This window comes from Sus scrofa, chromosome 13 (assembly GCF_000003025.6).
Source record: "Sus scrofa isolate TJ Tabasco breed Duroc chromosome 13, Sscrofa11.1, whole genome shotgun sequence".
Classification (NCBI taxonomy): domain Eukaryota; kingdom Metazoa; phylum Chordata; class Mammalia; order Artiodactyla; family Suidae; genus Sus; species Sus scrofa.
In genome coordinates, this window is record NC_010455.5 from 167291904 (window position 1) to 167311160 (window position 19257).

The window sequence follows — 19257 nt, forward strand, 5'->3', positions numbered from 1 at the left end:
TTGTGTGTATATAAACCACATCTTCCTAATTCAATCATCTGTCGATGGACATTTGGGTTGTTTCCATGTTTTGGCTATTGTGAATAGTGCTGTAATGAACATGCGGGTGCATGTGTCTTTTTTAAGGAAAGCTTTGTCTGGATATATGCCTAAGAGTAGGCTTGTTCTGTCATATGGTAGTTCTGTGTATAGTTTTCGAAGAAAACTCCATACTGTTCTCCATAGTGGTTGTACCAGCTTACATTCCCACCAACAGTGCAGGAGGGTTCCCTTTTGTGGAGGTAAATTTTTTAATGTTAAAAACTTTGGGGATTTTTGTGTTTCGGCATAATTCCTTCACTCTGTCACAAATGGTTAAACGATCCATCATCATAAAGACCTACTGCTTTAGAGTTCCCATAGTGGCTCAGTGGTAACGAGCTTGACTAGTATCCATGGGGTTGCAAATTCCATCCCTGAGGGTTAAGGATCTGGTGTTGCCATGAGCTGTGGTGTAGGTCTCAGACAGCATTGCTCTGGCTACTAAAAGTTGCTCTATTTTGAGATATTTTTTATTGCCATTTCCTTATAGACAGAGTTATGAAGAATGGAGATATTGGAATACATTTATTCATTCAAAGTATTAATTTATCCAATAAATATCCCTCTAACAACCACTATGTGCTGAGCACTAGATAGCCACAAGAGACACAGCACTGAGTAAAGACACTAGACCTGCTCTCAGATATGTTTATTTTTGAGAGAAACAAACATATCAAAAAATCACAAATGAATGTTTAAAGATGAATGATATACCAGGTACCTGCTAATACAGAGGAAATTTAAAAGATTAGTCTCAATCAAAAATATTTACTACCTAATGCCTGCATGAAAGGAATAGCGACATTGCAAAAACACCTGCCCTCCATTACCCCAGAGTCTCTGAAGGGAAGTAAGGAGTAAAAAGATAATGACTAAGCAAGACAATATGTTGGTACCACATAAGCCCTGAGAGCTGAATGGGCGTATCATAGGCATGACTAAACCTGCCAAATGGTTTTCTAATGTAATGACAGATGTAATGCAAAACAATACACTGCTTCATTATGTGTATACCTCCTAATATAAAACATCTACATCTGAGCTATGAGAAAAATACATTGAAGTTGTATCAAGCTACACATACTCTTTTCTTTTTCACATAAGCATTGATTACAAGTCTTTCTGACTAGTGGTTTCAGTCACAATTTGAAATGATTTGACTTAAATTATATCTTTCCTAGAGAAGATTTGTCCAAACACATAGAGAAAATCTTCCCAAAATATTCCAGGTTTTAAACCAATCAGTAAATGGAATTTTAACAGAAGTAACCACATAACTTAGATTTCCAAAGTCCAACTTATTATTGTGAAGAAATTGCTGAATACTCAGGATAAGTTCAATCAAAGCTTGACTGAGTTCATTCTAAGGTTTGTTAATCTTTTGGGGAAAATCTTATTGTGATTGTAGAATGCACTGGAAAACAAAGAAAGTCTTGTTCACCCCTCTCTAGGAATGATGGTACAGAGAGATAACTTGACTTTTAATCCAATGGTAAGGGTTTGAACTTTAGGATGTGGTAAATTTGTATTTAGTGGCATGTGAAAACTCTTGTCCTAACCTCCAGAGAACTGGAGAGCTGGAATTCTGGAAAGTAAATAAGACATTCATATATAAAGATATATATGTAATTATATATATATATTATATAGGCACATATATATAATTTAGTGGTTTCAATAGTGGTTTTACAGATATTTAGTGTTGAAAAGTTGGTTAAATTAAGATGTCTCAATTTTCAAGGCTCATGATATTAAATCATGATGCTATGGACTGAACATTTATGTCTCTTCCAATCCATATGTTGATTTGGAGGTGGGTCTTTTGGAAGGTGATTAGGTCAAAAGGGTGGAGCTCTCATTAATAAGAAATACTCACATACAAGAGACTTCAGGAGCTCCCCTAGCCCCTTCTTCCATATGAGGACACAGCAAGAAGATAGCCTTGGTATGAACAAGGAAGAAGATCCCCACCAGATACCAAATCTGACAACACCTTGACTTTGAAATTCTTAGTCTCTAAAATCATAAGAAATAAAATAAATCTTTGTTGTTTAAGACACCCATCTATAGTATTTTTTTTATTACAGCAATCCTAAGGGACTAAGGTGCATGCCACTAGGAAGAATGCCTGTTTTTCTCCCAATCAGCCACTGATTTTCAAAATAGTCTTTGTGGCATACCTCTTTATGCAAATTTTCAGTCATCCACATAAAGCATAATTGAAGAATGTACATTTTCCAAGCCCTCTCAGAAATTTCTGAAACACATTACTTACCAAGTTACACTGATAAATTTAGTTCTAAAAAGTAAATGTTACATAACATATATGTTAAGATTGCACCTATACCTACAGTGTTACTGTTAAATCTCAGCCTTAGGTTGGAATTTTTTTTTTTTTTTTTTTTTTTTTTTTTTTTTTGCTTTTTAGGGCCACTCCTGTGGCATATGTAGGTTCCCAGGCTAGGGGTTGAATCTGAGCTGTAGCCGCTGGCCTACACCCCAGCCACAGCAACATCAGATCTGAGCCACTTCTGCTACCTACACCACAGCTCACGGCAATGCCAGATCCTTAACCCACTGAGCGAGGCCAGGGATCAAACCTGTGTCCTCATGGATGCTAGTCAGATTCATTTCCGCTGAGCCACAATGGAACTCCCTTTACGCTGGACTTTATTCCTTTTTCTAGGTGGACCTGTGAGATCTTGGTGTGCATACCTCACAACCCATATTTTCTACATGCACTGATTATTAGAGATGGCCAAGAATTCTCTCCCAGGTCTGACTTGGTTACCATATCTTATTGCCTGCCAGCAGAGCTGATCTTTTCTAGTTTCCACACATATTAACAAGCCCTCACTTTTTTCCCCATTTTTTTAAATGTCTAATTGAAGTAAAGTTGGTATAAAATGTTGTGATAATTTCTACTGTACAACAAAGAGATTCATTTATATACATACATATAACCCTTTATTTTTCAGATTCTTTTCCCACATAGGTTATCACAGAATATTGGGTAGTGTTCCCTGTGCTATACGGCAGGTCTCTATTGACCATCCATTACATATACAATAGTGTGCATATGCCAATCCCAAACCACCAATCCATCCCTCCCCCAGCCTGTCCGCTTTGTACCATAAGTTTGTTTTCTGAAGTCTTTGAGTCTATTTCTGTTTCGTAAATAAGTTCATTAGTATCATTTTTTTTTAGATTCCACATATAAGTGATATCCTATGATGTTTGTCTTTCTCTGTCTGACTTACTTCATTTAGTATGTTAATAATCTCTAGGAATCAATACCAGAATTCATGGGGCAGAGGAACGAATCAGTGAAATGGAAGACAGACTGGTAGAAGCCCTCACTTTTTTCTGGTTTTGGAGAGTAACTTCTTTAGGGGTCCTTTACAACCACTAAACAATGCCCGCATACTAATTCCTTTATCACTATCTAGGTATATATTATTGGCTCACTTAATTTTGTTATTATATTTACTCATTTTGTTGAATCAAACTTAATTTCTTATTTAATTCCTTATCTTTGGAAATTCTATATCTATGCTTTAAAAAAAGGAAAAAGTAGATTGATTAATTTCTAATTTGGAGTAGATAAACAGTTTTTCTGGACTTCTGTATGAAATAAAACAAAAACACAGAAATCTTTCACTGTACATTGTGGTCTATTCCAAAAGGCTATGTAAATCAATGCTATTCCTAGTCAATTAAAATTTAGTGCTTGAATAGTTCATGATTTGTTCTCTAACCTTGATGGACCAACTTGAGAGATGTCAAAAGTAGCTGCCAAGTTTAGGGAGGAAAGCAAGATAAGCATTATCCAGTCTCATAGATCTCTCAACATGTCTGTTTTTTATCACTTGCATTGCCAAACAATTCTATGTTCTAGAATGATCTCAGTGAATAAAAGAATGAAAAGATGCACTCTGCCTCTTTTTGCCAACACTGTTATATATCGGATTATCTGGACTTTAAAATTATGGCAGGGCATAAATAATGACAAGTATAACTACATGTCAGAAACATATATTATGTAGTCCAGGTGGATTATCATAGAACTATGGAATTTTAGTACTTCAAAGAACTTTAGAGACAATGTAACTGTTCACCTTTCAACGTATTTCCAAAATTTATTTTCTCTACCAATCAGTTGTAATACATCCTTTGTATAGACAATGTTAAGTGTAAAACATTTTTACATGTCATTTCTTTTAGGTGAACAATTGCTAGTTATACTTTAAGGAGAATGACTGAAATGCCTCAAGTAGGCTGTATATTCCGTAGATATAAATACCAAATCCTTCGGATTTGAAGCTGCTGCTGGAGCGTTCTATGTCCATGTTAGAGTACATACTTTTAGGAAACAAGACCCTCTGTCACTTACCATAATTTCAAAATTCATGTTAGTGATAAACATTCTAACCATATTAGAAATTTAAGGAAAAATATTTCTCAGTGTAGGTTAAAATATTAACTTCATCAACCAAACAGTCTGGGTCCTAGCACATTCTTCTGGTACTGAGGGACAATTGCAAAATAGATTATTCAGTTGCTCCCCTTTGACTTTAATTTGGTAAATTTCCACTCCATTAATACCTACAAATTTTTATCTATTTGCTCTCTTCCATTTTGTCAATAAGCATACATGTTGGAAGAAACACAGATATGTGATGTAAAGATTTTTTGAGCACAATTAATCAGTAAGCACAAATTAACAATTTTAATAATGCCAATTCTACCTAATTTTAATGAAAATTGTTTTGTGGGGTGTTCTTTATCAAAGTGTTAAGCAACCTTCATCAAATCACACAGCCTTTGCTTTGCCAAAACATTTTGCCTAATTGAATTAGCTGCTATAAGTTTAGCTACCTTCACTGCAAGTTGTCATAGGCATGGCTTTGTTTGAAAAGGAGTGCAGCTTCACAACTTCCACCTTGGCTGGCAGAAGGATGAATACACTTTTTTTAATGAATCTTTTTTTTTCTAGGAGACCAGTGGAAGTTTAAATTCAAAATGCTTCCAAAGTCTGAAAAAATATTTAATGTTTAAATATATTACATTGATGCTATACTTTGAAGAAAACAGAAATTAACACAAATCTAAAGTGTACCTATAATCCTTTTTTAGCAAGGTATATTTTAGTTTTTAAATTGACAAATTTTTTGTCTAATTATAAATTTGATTGAAATCTGTGTCATTTTAGAAAATACTATTTTATAGCAAAATTTAGAAATTTCAGCAGAATGTTTCCTGTATTATTATTATGGCATATTTGACTAATGACAACTGTAACTATACTGCCAAAAAACTTTGATTCTGTAGCTCATTTATTTAACAGAAGTCGAATTTGAGAAATCAAAATTAAAGTGAGACAATAAGCTTCTATATTCACTTTCAGCACTAAAAAAAATTTATGCTTTAGTATCAGGTGGCCCTTTTTAATGTGAGAATACTCAAATGTGAAATAACTAGGGTTATCTTTCTTCTGGCAGAGTAAATTAATTAATATATTATGAGCACATTCTATGAATGCTGTTTCTAGACATCTTCCACCCCATTCTTCCACCTTTCCCCATAAAAGTTCAGAAGAAAAGGCAAAAAATTACAGTGGAAACTAAGTAAACTCTGTCAGACGTAACTTTTCTTTTGTGTGACAAGCCGACTTCCAGAGGAGCTGAGGCTTATTAAGTTCCAGTACCTGTTATCTTATTGTAGTGAACACTTCATTCCATTTTTACATTCAGACCCTGTTCACCAAGTTTAGCTTCCAGCTCAGGTTATTTACTTATTTATTTTCTCATTTAGAGTGAAATATATATCCTTTACTTTAATTAGCCTGTGATTACAAGTTCCTTTTCAGCAAACTGTCCTCCTCCCTTTACATGCATCTTTATGCAAGGACCATTATTATGGCTGTAGTTTAAGTCATCCTCTCTCTGGAGTGAGTGTAGATATCAATGGTTTTAACTAGTTACTTGGAAAAAGGGATATTACCAATTTCCATGCTAGCCTTAACAGATACTATATCTTTTTAAGCTAATTTCAGGGCAATTTCATTTTCCCCAAATTAAAGCTTCTGAAGATCAGGGAATGCTAGCTATTAGGCTTGGGTTATGTATGTAGTATTCTTTCCCTGCTGTTTATGACTAAATTTTCTGGAAGAAAATAACTAGATATATCAACTAGTCACTCTTCTTTCTCTTGAAAGAAAGAAGCAAATGCTCAAGTTATCTTCCCCCCCATCACTTTTGTGAAAGAATTTTTAGATGAAACTGCACTTGAAGAATATTTCAGTATTTTGTTCAACACACTCTTTGAAGGAAAGCGAAAGAAAATTAAGCTCACACTGTTTCTTCCTTTGCTATTAACAGAAGTTTTGAGAATTTCAAGCATACTTATAGTCTACTCATTGAAAAAAGTTTTTTAAAAAAAATCGAAGTTTTCCTGGATATCAAATATTTCCTTGTCTCTGGATATATTTGTTTATGTAAAAAACAAAACTTTTGGCAATCTGGACATATTTAGGATTTTTTTTTCCTTTTCCTTTAAGTTTAAAAACACATGACAAACATTTGTCATAAATCATAAGCTTACCTTACGTTCTTGGTTTTGATCCAGCAAGTGTTCTCCATCACAAACTCTTCATCTGGCATATTTAACTGATGACTCTACAGATAAAGCTGAAAGAAGATGATTAATAATTCCTTTCATGTTCTAGTCTCAGGTTAAGTTGCCTTTATTTTACATTTATTTCAAACATTTTTCCCTTATTTATAAGCACTTATAAGTTTTCCTTCCTTTTCATATGGGGGAAAAAAGTGCTTTTACAAAGAATTATTTCGTGTTTATTTTTATTTTCCAGTATTATCTTTAATCTCTTTAAGAGCTTTTGCTTTCCTTCTAAACAAAATTTTGAAGGCAATTCTAATTAACACCTATTTAAGAAACAAACTCTATTAATGCTTAGTACATCCTAAGTACTAGGCATAAAAAATGATAGAAACTGATCTTTATGTAAAGAGCTTATGATTCATTTACAGTGAAAAGCAAAGGGGCTGTTCTGTTCAAGGAAGATCATGTAGTAAAAGAAAAAGAAAATACTGGCTTGGAATCTCACAGGCCTGGTTAAAAATCAAGGCTCAGTCATTATCAAGGTATATGACATTGGTCAAGTTCTTTACTCTCTCTGAATTTTTAGTGTAACCTTTAAAATAGCTTCCTGGAAACAAAAGAGTGTAAGAATCCTAAGCTAAAGGTGGTGTTTTGTCTGTTATCTATAATTCTCAGATACATATTCCAAAGATACCACCATACAGAAGGCAAAGTAGTTTCAAAATCTCTATTTCTAAAGGAGGGCGTGAGAGAAATGGAAACCACCTGCAAATGTGATGAATGAAACAGAACAGTACAATGCACAATTCCACCATCTGCCCAAATGGAGTCTCCAAGGTTCTCTCTCCTACAACTAGGAATACGCTGGCCATAATACACAAACAGGTATATGATCTAAAAGGTGGAAGCAAGAATGTGGACTGTCTAGGGACCTTGAGACTTGAGGAATAACAGAGTGGTGGATTCCCTGGGTTTCCTTTTTGCCTCCCATGTATCCTGGGCAGAGTGCCGAGAAAGAGTCTAGCTTAGAATCTCCAAGAGGCAAAGAAAAAACCAAAGAAACAGACAAACAAATCCTCCAGGGACAGCCATTTCCTAAAGGGACCTAACAGAATAAAATACAATTTTGGAAATAACCCCCCTACTATAGCCAAATACCAAGAGAACCCCTCTTCTGCATGGTTTCAGTGATGCAGATCAAGCAGCTGATCTTCCATCCTTTCCTATCAAAATAGGGAGCAGCACTCTGACTCCCCAGGCCAGTGGTGTTAACTGGAACAAACACTAAGCTATGCTTCCATCCTCCACCTGGTGGAAGAAGGTACTGCTCCGATCTCCTGCCAGCAGGTGCTGATCTTCCTTTCCCACCCATTCATTTTTCCCCCCTATAGAACTAAAATAATAGACCAGAGGCTGGATACTTTTTTTTTTTTTTGTCTTTTGTCTTTTTAGGGCCGCACCCGCAGCATATGGAGGTTCCCAGGCTAGGGGTCTAATCAGAGCTGCAGCTGCCGGCCTACACCACAGCCACAGCCACAGCAATGCCGGATCCAAGCCATGTCTGCGACCTACACCGCAGGTCATGGCAATGCCAGATCCTTAACCCACTGAAAGAGGCCAGGGATTGAACCTGAAACCTCATGGTTTCTAATTGGATTCGTTTCCGCTGCGCCATGATGGAAACTCCTGGATACTTTTTTAATACAGTACTTTTCCACTGCCTGTAACCAGCTTGTTTAACTTTTTAAAATCCATTTCTTCTGGTTTCATCACTTAGGACTCAAGTTTTTATACTAGGTTCTGGCATTCATGCTTTCTAAAATGTTATTTTATTTCCTTCTGCTAGACAACTTCTTAATTCTTTCTATTCCAGAAAAAAAAAATCTTCTCTAAGGAAAGTGAAGCGTGGTGATAATTTTCATGTAAGCACACTTCCAAAATACCGATTACAATTTATTTCTGTATTTGTAATAATTTTAACTTCAAGTTTACTGCATTTTAGAAATGGATGAATATTTTTATTTTCTTTTATTCTATAAAATGTTATTTATATCAGAATTAAGTTTATAAGCATAACAAGATATCAGAGCAACATTGAGAATTTAAAAATTAATGTTTGATACTATCAAGAATAAACAAGCATATCTATCATTAATTTGGGGGCAGGAGCTATACAATTTTACATTCCCACCAACAGTTTACAAGTGTTCCCTTATCTCCATATCTGCTCCAGCACTTATACTATTTTTAATAATGGGCATCCCGAGAGGTCTGAGGTGGTATCATGTTGTGGTTTTGATTTTCATTTCCCTGTTGATGAGTGATGTTGTTCATCTTTTCATGTATTTAATACACAATAAAAAATTAATAAGGGCATAGTTTAAAAAATAACTTAAATTGTAATTCTAAAGCTGTGGATGTGCCATTTTGGCAATATCATTTTACCTTAAACTCAGAAATGCTTGAGAAAAATGTTTCTAATAATTTTCAGTTTTTTTGTGTCCTTTTCATATTACTTTTTCATTTTCATAGTGGGGTAGTTAATTAACACTGAGAAATTAGTAGATACTGACAATGTCATCTTCCTCATAAAGATCTCTTTGTTTTTGAAAAACATCATTTCAAAAACATGTTGGTTTTTATTTTTTTAAGTGATATGATTTGGGGACTGTTTCATCTGTTCTGAAATTTTACTGAAGATTGAAAAAGATTGTGCTCAGCTTATAGCATTTTTTTCACATAAATAAATTACTGTGGAAATCTAAACATGTAAATAATTTATAATGTGATGAGTTGTTTGCAGGCTGATAAGTTTGCGAAATCCAAAATTGGATTTCCTTGGCTTCCCTCAGTTGACTTTACGGTGTCTCATATCAAGGCACACAGCTTTTTATCTCACCCCTATTTCACAGGGTCAAGAATTGATATTAACCCTTTTCCAAACGAACAGCTACAAATGAAAAATCACATAGCAAAAATATGGCCGCAGGATATAAAGAAGAGTAGAAGGGTAAAAGGGTAGAAGTGTGGCTTTTTTGAGAAATAACCAAGTGAAAAAAAAATGATATTTTTAGATTCCTAAGTATCTTGAAAGAGAAAAAAAAAAATGAAAGAACAAATGATAGGCTTTTTCCTGGAACTGACACTGTACCAAAAGGAAAATGCAATGAAGGAAATGAAAAGCTGCTCAGTGACCTTTCCTTTAATGTACTGAAGATAAGGTTTGCTTGTTCTTTCTAATAATGTGGCTGGTAAAATAAGGATTCTTATACTTTACACTCTCCAGTCCCCCCTATTGTACAGAAAATCACATATTGCCCTTTAAGGCTTCAAATATAAAATACAAAAAACTACTAAGGTACTCATGGCTTTAGCCACTTAAATTCCATTCACTTATAAATCTTATTACACACAAGCTGTTTTCATACCAGAGTGAACCGAAGGGCTTAGATATATGTATACAATGAGCGCTCCCTGGGGAAAAAAAATACATGGATCAATGCTGGAGGCCCTAGAGCTCCAGTAACAGTGCAGAATGTGGCAAAGAATGAATGCAGTAACAGTGCAGAATGTGGCAAAGGATTCAGAAGGAATCAAGAGACAGTATTCCTCGGTTACACTTGATTCAAGATTTCACCAACACTCCAGGGATGAGTGAATAAATATAATGTAATTATAATATTAGCACCAAAGGTAATAACTTGAATAGTAACAACAACTGCTAACAAATATTAAGCACTCAATTCCTGGTAGGCACTGTGTCCTAAATGATTTGCTTGTAGTATTTGATTTAATTCTTTTAATAATTCTGATCCTAGGATTTCAAATGATAAAATTGAGGCATGGAAAAGATTTTTTAAAAATATCTAAGATGACATAATTCCCAGGTAGAAGCAATAGGCTCCAAAGTAATGTAATCTGATATATTTTTTTTTATTTTAATTTTTTTCTTTTTATGGCCTCACCTGCAGTATACGGAAGTGCCTAGGCCAGGAGTTGAATTGAAGCTGCAGCTGCAGGCCTATGCTACAGCCATTGCAACACCAGATCTGAGACACATCTGTGACCTAAACCACAGCTTGTGGCAGTGCCAGATCCTTAACCCACTGAGGCCAAGTAGTGAACCTGCATCCTCACAGAGACAACCCTGAGTCTTTAACCTGCTGAGCCATAGCAGGAACATCAGCAATCTGGTCTTTTAATCTATGTTATCACTATATTATATTGTATGTACTTATATCTAAATATGAAAATGTTTATTTATTTTTGTTCAGTAAATGCTAATTAAATCCATAGTGTGGGTGCATTTTTTTTTCCATTTGCTTTATATATGAATGTAAAGTTACAAGCAAAATAATCTTCCAGTTTATGCAAGGCAGATTTTTCTAGATTTGGATCTGTATAAAGTCAACCGAGGTCAAGATATTCTGGTTCCCACGTAATTAAGTGGTTTTTTACAGAACACCTGAAGGGGATATCTTCCTTTAAGACAATATTACACATATAGATTTGCTCCCATGGGAAATTGCTATTGACCCAGTGAAAACTGTGGAAATATATAGTCAATTTTTAGGAAATGTTCCATTTTTATGTAGTCGATCTCCAACTATTTGCAACAGGTTTGCAAGTCTATCAATAGTAGTTTATGTAAATTTTTAATGTTTATCCTTATTATACACAGATGAATGCATTTCTTAGTACCTACCATTTGAAACAAAACCAATAAGTTGCTGAAGCCTTCTGATATATATTCCCTTTGGTATTTTATTAATGTTTCTTCCATTCATATTATGCAAAATAAAAATGATTGCTTATTATATGAAGATATTCTTTGTTGCTTATTTTTCTTGAACGCTTACTCATCCTGTGCAAATGAATAAAAAATATTATTTATCACAAGTACCACATTAAAATAATTGCTGCTTTTCTCATAGAAGAAAAAAAATTAAGTATCTGAAATATTTAGATTTTAATTCCTTCATATTCATTTTTCTCCTCTTCAAAAGAAAAATTAAAACATAATCAAGGGCTTACTGTCCAGGACTCAGGGATTCTGCAGGCTGTCATGTTTCATCTACATTATTACATTGAACTTTTCCAACATACTTTCACATTATGACATGTTTTGCACTAATAAACATTCAGCCTGATAGTTTAAGATTATCAATAGCACTACAATCCATGTATTTTCTACACTTAAAATGTCTGATAGCAGTAACATAAACTCGTATGTCATTTTACATTTTACAAAGCACTTTTGCAACCTGTTCTAGGTAGATCAGGTGTGATTTTCAAGCTTTCACAATTGCATCCTCTGCTATGCTTACAAACTAATCTTCCTGAATTCTTACCTCAGTTGCATTGGACTGCAGAATATTCTTTTTATAAAGCTACAAGCTTGCCTTTCATTTGCTATTTTTAATTTTCATGTAATAGAATCTTTCCTGTCACTGAAGACCCAGTTCAAATATTTCCTCCTCCATTAGAATTTGCTCATTTCCTCCACCTGATAGTTCTATATTTCCCCTTCTAGTTTCCTAGAGCACATTATTATCTCTTACATTTCCCTTCTCTCTTACTTACAATCAATTAAACAAATATATTATCTCTCCCTTGACATGGTAGGCTTATTGATGTTTGTTGTTGTTGTTTGTTTTATTTTTGTTTTTTCCTCTAGCAGCCCCTAACATAGCTAGATGAATTCCCTATTAGTATTTTACGTGGAAAGAATGAATAAACCTTAGAAGAGAATGCAACAAACCTTAGAAGAGAATAAACCTTAGAAGAGAATTCTGATACAAGACACTTAAGGTATTCAGCATAGGCATTCTGTCTCAAGCCAGTACACGGAAAGAAGATAATATTAGATAAATCCTAAAAGCACATTAAAGTTTTAGCACCTTCTAAAATCAAATCACTCTACCCTCAAGCATAGTTCACTCCTTTTATCTGGAACTCATCAGGATCTCATGATTTATAACTGTGAATTCATGTTTTGCTTGTCCTCCTTAGTCATGTGCTCATCATTTGTCACATACTTTCTTAGATTTCTGTGGGGAGAGGTATTTTTTCATTATTTCACCTTAAATTCTGCATGTTAATCTAAAACTCTCTTTGAATGGCTGAATTAAGAACAAGCAAATGCACAAAAATGAAAAATAACAAAAATTGATTTCTAAAAACTTAAGTCATTGTATATATTTTAATCGAAAACAGAGACATCAAGGTAATTATCTTGACCTTAATACTGGTTTTCAATGTATTACATGAGTGTAGTGTGTATTTCTTTTAAAGAGTACAGAAATTTGAAATTTCATAAAATCTTTAGGCTATAACAAAATCGTAAAGAAATGATGATATAATAGTAGGCAAAAATGTTATGAACTGGGCATCTACCAGGCTTTTGTGCTTGAGTTGCAAACCCCATTTTGTATATAATTATCAGGAGTGTGTGTTAGCTTAACCCTTTTCCTAGCCTCCTTTTTTCCTAGGTACCATTGGTGCTTTTAAATCATTCTTTTCAAAGAACTCCCGTGATTGCCTCACTTTGTAGGCAATGCCTGTAATTCCAAAATGTGTCAAAATCTGTCACAGATCTGCTTCATTATTTAAACTTGGAAAAAAAAAGAAGATATTTTATCTCTATCCAAAGGCATTTTTGTAGAAGAAATTACATACAAACACACAGCACAAAAGAAACTGAACGAGAAAAGAAAATTGACATTTTGATTTGTGGACTCTCCAGTGGGTCTATCATTCATCTACAGAAATATCACTATTGTCACTCTTCTCAGGCAGGGAGACTAATTGGTGCAGCTGTGGCAGAACACAGACTTTCTTCGGGGAAAGCCGCCTCACAAAGACACAGAAGTGCTAAAGGACCTGCAGGTGTTAAGAATTGAGTCTAAAAGAGGAGACTGGGTTTGATTAGAAAGAGTGAAAGACGTATAGATGTGTCTTTCTGAACACCAAGTTACTAATATGCTTTTTTGTGTGAAAGACAGTTCATTCGTTGAGCAAATATTTTTGATGTGTGCTCTGGATAAAGCATTGTAGTAATCACTTCCTTTAGCTTAAAAAACAAATAGAATCGGACACAATGGAAAAGATGGCAAAGAATCAACATAGAAAATGAACTTACTCTGAGGTCATGCAGTGCCTTGTTTGGGTTTTCTTTTTCCGAATGTGACGCCCATCCAAGTCATTCTAGAAACCACAAAGGTGATAGTGATAGCTAACATTTACCAAGATGCAGAGAAATGCAATCATTTGCCCAAGGTCGTATCCACGTTTCCCAGTTCTCAGGTGAAACATTGACTTTAGTCTACTCTTCTGTGAACCAGTCAGACAAGAGTTCATGGCCACAATATCCATTTGCACCACCTTGGTGTTTTCATAAGATTATTATTTGTAATTTTAGGATAATGAGATCTTGCGCACCAGGCTGGAGACCAGGTGAGGGAAGGAGGAATAAGATCAGTCATTTGCTGCAATGCAAGGAGAAGCTGGGGTTTTCCCTGCAGCAAGAAAATGCCTCAGAGCTCATACCCCCAACCCCCGCCGTCTCACAGGACTACTTTATCTACCATTCCTCCCAGTGTTTAAGGGGAAAACTCTCAATGGAGAGTGAGAAGACTCATTATTTGGGCACTCTTGAGCAGGTTTTTTTAACCTCTGTAGGTTTCAGTTTTCTCGCATCCTCAGGCTGCATTTTTCAAAGCATTTATTCCACTGTATTTTCTTTCTTATCTGGGTGTTCTTGGGCATAAAGATTGTGTTTTCTTTTTATCTGTATAAGCTTAAAGCCTAGACTAGGACATAGCAAACATTAAATGATAAATAACTAGCAAATCAAAGACTAACCTGGGGATAAATATTCTCCTTATCTACCTCATGAAATTGCTATGAATATTAAATAATGGAAACACTGTGAAAAGACTGTATATCTTTAAAATGTTGTGTAATGCAAAGAAGCATAGCACTTGTGCTTATATTATCATTATTCTAAATGTTATTTACTTACGCTAGTTTACTTCATTCGTATGAAGACTGACATGGGAGGGATAATTGTTATCCACTTTTTATGGATGTGAAAACTGAGCCATGGAGAGATAAACAAAAATGCCCAAGGAAACTTAACCCTTACTTGTATGAGCAGGGTGTGCACCCATGCAGTCCAGTACTAGAATCTGGGCTCTGAACCTATTTTTGCAGTCAGTTAATTTATATATTAACCTTATCAATATGCCTCTATGTTTCCTAATTGAAATATCAAATGACTGAAAAAGAGTGAATTACCATTGGAGAGTAGTTTATGAAGGCAGGACTGAGATAATAGACAACTGTGAGTCAGACACACCTGTTAAACCCTCATTCTGCTACTCTCTTTTACATTATCTTAAGCTTCGTACCAGAGACTTAGTCTCCTTATCTGTGAAATGGATGCATTTTTTCACCCATAGGATTGTTCTAAATGTTGTATTCTGTAGCACCAAGTAGGACGTCAGTAATGTATAGCAGTTATTAATATCATTGATGCCATTACAAATGTTTCTCTTTTTTTTCTAGCTTCCCTTATTTTATTTTTTATATAATCATCCTTTCAACACATGGATTGGGCCTCTACTATGAGACAGGTACTGCTGTAAGGGCTGGGGATACATTAGGGGATAAAATATTCAGAGAGAGCTATGCATATAAAGTTTACCTTCTAATGGGAATAAAAAGGTAATGCACAGATTATGTAAATGAAACTTATACTAGAAGATAATAAGGGCTGTAGAGAAAAAAAAAAAATGAAGCATTGAGTTGTATAGGATATCCCAGAGGAGGGGGAGGGTTTATCATTTTAATGTAGTGGTAAGAAATGACCACATTTAAAAAGTGACAATTCACAGAACACTTGCAAAGGTAAGAGAGGAACTGGAGTTCCCGTCGTGGCGCAGTGGTTAACGAATCTGACTAGGAACCATGAGGTTGCAGGTTCAAGCCCTGGCCTTGTTCAGTGGGTTAAGGATCTGGTGTTGTGGTGAGCTGTGGTGTAGGTCGCAGACGCGGCTCAGATCCCATGTTGCTGTGGCTCTGGCGTAGTCCAGTGGCTACAGCTCTGATTAGACCCCTAGCCTGGGAACCTTCATATGCCACAGGAGCAGCTTAAGAAAAGGCAAAAAGACAAAAAAAAAAAAAAAAAAAAAAAGAGAGAGAGAGATAAGAGAGGAACCAGGTGAATATCTCAAGGAATAGCATTTTGAGTAGATGGTACAACTAGTCTAAGAGGCTGGAAATGAGATTGTGCTGGTTTATTTGAGGAACAGCAAGAAAGTCCCTGTGGATAGAGCTGACTGAGGGAGGAGGAGAGAAATAAGAGTGAGATGGGGTCATCAAAGGAAGGGCACTTTCTAGGGCCCACTGTAAGCATTTTGAGTTTTATTCTGAGTGAGATGGAACACCTCTGGTAATTTTGAGATGAGCAGAGTCATAAGCTGAGATCTCAGGCTGGTGTGTTGAGCAGAAATGGTAGAAAGGGGAGGATGAGAGCCAAAATCAGTCTAAAAGCCTTTATAATAAACATGCTGAGAGATAATAATGTCTTGGGTCAGAGTATTTGGCAATGGTGAAGTTGAGGACATCTGTGTCGTGTTATCATCTGATTCCCTTTATTAGCCCCCAAACACTGGCAAAAGATGGAGGCAGATTTTGAAGAAGGCAAGATGCCTCAAGCGTCACCTCAAATGCAGACTTGGCATGGTCTACAGGCAAGAGGAGGTTATTCTCTAACTGGGAGAAGTAGGTCGACTTTACTGTTTAAAGCGTTCAGAAGAATTTGGAGGTTCTAGTTAGGATGTCAAGTTAGGTTTTCCAAAGCCAGTCCCAGTGCCACACTCTTTCTCTCTGAGGAGCCTGAATTTAGCATAGGACACTCCCCAAGATTAAAATTCAGCCTATTTCAAAACTCCATTATTCTCAAAATTTGGCTCCAGACCTCATTTTCAACACAACCTGCTCTCTGGCTGAAGATACAGGCCCTTTACACATCACATCAAAGCCTTCTGGCTTTCACTTTGTGCCCTGCGTTAATAGTTGACTGATTTGGTCCTATTAGTTTCTTCCTTCAGTGCATCACTTAAAAACAACCAATCACCAGCAAAGTCCCTATAATTACCACTTCTCTCCCAAGAGTAGCTTATTGAGGAGTAATAGCAATAATTATAAGGACTGGCGTGATGGACAGAGATTCTACTAGGAAAACAAAGAAGTAAAGTAGAGAGAGAGAGCTGTTAACAAGCAGGTTTTCACGGAGTTCCCGTTGTGGTGCAGTGGTTAACAATTCCGACTAAGAACAATGAGGTTGCAGGTTTGGTCCCTGTCCTTGCTCAGTGGGTTAACGATCCGGTGTTGCCTGAGCTGTGGTGTAGGTTGCAGACGCGGCTCGGATCCCGCGTTGCTGTGGCTCTGGCGTAGGCCGGTGGCTACGGCTCCGATTCGACCCCTAGCCTGGGAACCTCCATATGCCGAGGAAGCGGCCCAAGAAATGGCAGAAAGACAAAACAACAACAACAACAACAACAACAACAACAAAAACCAAGCAGGTTTTCACTACAGGTAACCGGAGTTTAATCTCCCTAGGAGTCTGGAAGTTAAGGTAGAACTGAGGCCTCAGAGTGAGCCCAGCAGAACAAAAGCTGAGGTTTTTATATGTACATTCCCAATAGTCACTGCTTTCAGCCTACTCCCAGAGAGCTCTATTTCTTGGCACTTAATTCTGGAGATACCCATGGTAGAGGGAGGTCCAGCCGCTAGGGAAGGGCCTCAGGCAATGAATTACAGATGCTAGCAGCTGGAAGTCAGTCTGGTGTGCACTACAATTGAGAGTCCTGACCACGATGTATGTTCAGGTCATCAACAGTGTCTAGCGTATCATTCTACTGTGGAAGAACGTGTGGGTAGCTTCTAGGTTTTGGCTTTTATGATTAGTGCTGCTGAGAACATCCTTGTACATGCTTTTTTTTTTTTGTGAACACATGTATGTGTTTATATTTGGTATATACCTAGGACAGGAATTTCTGGGTCATGGAGTACACATGTTCAGCCTATTAGATACTTGAATATTTCTCTAAAAGTGTCATACTCTCATCATGGATTCTGAGGATGGCAAGTGTTCCATGTTGTTGTTAATAGTTAATATTTTCTGTCCTTTCTCAATTTAGCGATTCTGTGAATGTTATTGTACATGTATGGTTCTAATTTACTCTTCACTGATGAGTGAAATTGTACATCTTTTGAGAATCAAATATCCTCTCTTCTAAAGTGCCTGTTCTAATATGTATTTTTAATGAAATGATATACTATAAACTTGATTTTGTTTCTTCTTTTTTCATTCGTATTTTTGATGTTTTTTGAAATCTATCAGTTTTACATGTAAACTCAATTCATTTATTTTACCTATTCAGTATTATGCTTATACAACATAGCATTTATCTATTCCCCTAGAGATGAATACCAATTTAGCTTCCAGTTTTTTTCTCAGTGAAAACGCTATGAAAACCATCCTTTTTCATGTTTTCTTTTGGTTAGTGTGAGCATTCCTTTGGGTTATGTATCAAGAATAGGGACATCTATATTGTGGATATATATCAACTAAAGTTCAAAACCTATTGCAAGATTAAGAGTAACAATTTATATTCTCATGAAGTACCTGAGTGGTAATCTGTTCTCATACCTTGGCTACGATCTTGCTATTTTTCAGCATTCTCATTGGTGCTTCAGTTGTTTTTTCTGATTGCTAGTAAACTTGAGCATCCCTCCCCATAATTATTAGTAGGTTATTAGTAGATTAGCCCCATAGTAGAGATGATGTACAGACAATAAGAATATGAAGCAGAGTTACTGGGGAAGCTCTTAGGTAGAAGTTATTTATACTCAGTCCTCTGAGTCTTACTTTACCACTGACCTGGTACAACTGGGCCTAATGTAGATGGACATGTTGTAGTTTGTACTCTAGGAAAGGTACTCCACTAACTGTCTTCTTTACATGTTTACTGGGAAATTGGAAAGAGACAGGGAACACCAGATTAATTGCATAATCTGGGAATCAAAAAATTTTGACCTTCCCACTCCTAAAAGTGTCTTTGCTGATGAAAGGAACATCTGACTTCTTGAGTTGTCTGCAGAAATTTGCTTCTCAGGGCCAGTATCAAGTGGCCATCTTCCAGATCTTCACACTGAGCCAGTTCATATTCTAGGCTACCCAAACAGGGAGCTGCCTGAGGCACCCATCCATCCATCCAACAGAGGGCTCTGCATCTTCTTCGTCACCTACTAGTTCTTAGGAGGAGAACTGATTAAATATGAGTCTTCCCATCAGAGGTAGAATTTAACTGGACCTTCACTGAAGTTTCTAGCATCTCTTGAAAATGATGGAGAAGCTACTACATAACTATAGAGTCAGAAAAATTAGCAAAATTCTCATTAGAAGGACTTGTGGAGATCATCTAAACCACTTGTCTAAGAAGCTCAGGGTAAGAAAATAAGAGAAACTCCTGGGATCTAACTGAA

General features: G+C 36.0%; 1 long non-coding RNA gene across 1 annotated transcript; it reads right to left on the reverse strand.

Moving 5' to 3' along the window:
- On the reverse strand, positions 240-15693 carry LOC110256451. The gene is made up of 4 exons (XR_002337962.1): positions 13844-15693; positions 11408-11566; positions 6685-6770; positions 240-2097 (listed from the first exon to the last, which is right to left on the reverse strand). It is a non-coding gene; the product is annotated as an uncharacterized LOC110256451 (long non-coding RNA).